The sequence below is a fragment of the Octopus bimaculoides genome, chromosome 28, assembly GCF_001194135.2.
Source record: "Octopus bimaculoides isolate UCB-OBI-ISO-001 chromosome 28, ASM119413v2, whole genome shotgun sequence".
NCBI lineage: Eukaryota > Metazoa > Mollusca > Cephalopoda > Octopoda > Octopodidae > Octopus > Octopus bimaculoides.
Genome location: NC_069008.1, coordinates 17,090,454 through 17,091,333, shown reverse-complemented (window position 1 = coordinate 17,091,333; position 880 = coordinate 17,090,454). Strand labels below are relative to the sequence as shown.

Sequence of the window (880 nt, the reverse complement as noted above, 5' to 3'; positions counted from 1 at the left end):
TATATATACACACACACACACACACACCTTTGTCGGACCGGTGTCCCGTCCAGGTGGGGAACCTATCCACCAATGAAACATAAAAACTGACCCTTGTGACCCAGGTATGGCTTAAGAAGGAACGAACAACAACAACATACACACACACACACACGCATATATATATATATATATATATATATATATATGTAAATACACACATATATATATATGCATATATATGCACATACATAAATACACACACACACATTATATACATGTCAGCTACACTATATATATGTATAATTATACACGATCAACACACCAGATTTTGCTCAATACTATATGCACACTGTAAGGTAGAAGAAAAATATATACGCATATGTATATACATGTATACATACCACAGAGGAGCCGTGTAGAACAGCATATAGCTATATACATGTGTGTTTGTGATTGTTTTTGTTTCCGTGTGTGTGTGTGTGTGTGTGTGTGTGTGTGTGCGTGTGTGTGTGTATACACAAGCCAAGGAGGCGAAGCAGTGGTGTAGAATTATATACACTCCTCAATACTGGCAGGCAGCAGAGAGAGATATTGCAGAGTGGCGTTGGTCAACCCATAAGCATGTGAGGACATGTTGAAATTTAATAAGAGAGGCCAGTTGTCAACAAAACGCCCCCCCCCCACTGCCCGTCCACCACGACCACCACCACAAACCCTTTTGAAGGGTGCCAGGGCTGGGAGGGGGTTGTAATAGACATCTGGGGGTGGGGTTATTGATAGTGGTGGTGGGGTATCAGGACAGGCATGGTACAAAGGAGTGTGTGTCTGCTTTGTTTGTATATAAATATTTATCTAGATATGTGTGTGTGTGTGTGTGTGTGTATAAAGTAATACACAC

The 880-nt window shown here is 41.0% G+C and overlaps 1 long non-coding RNA gene across 1 annotated transcript in view; it reads right to left on the bottom strand.

Annotated features, from left to right (window-relative positions):
* The window catches only part of LOC128251118 (uncharacterized), a 15,239-nt gene extending 14,621 nt beyond the window's left edge, over positions 1 to 618 (bottom strand). The window contains exon 1 of the long non-coding RNA XR_008266975.1: positions 384 to 618. This is a non-coding gene — a long non-coding RNA (uncharacterized LOC128251118). The remainder of the gene's footprint in view (positions 1 to 383) is intronic.
* Positions 619 to 880: the final 262 nt, after the last annotated feature.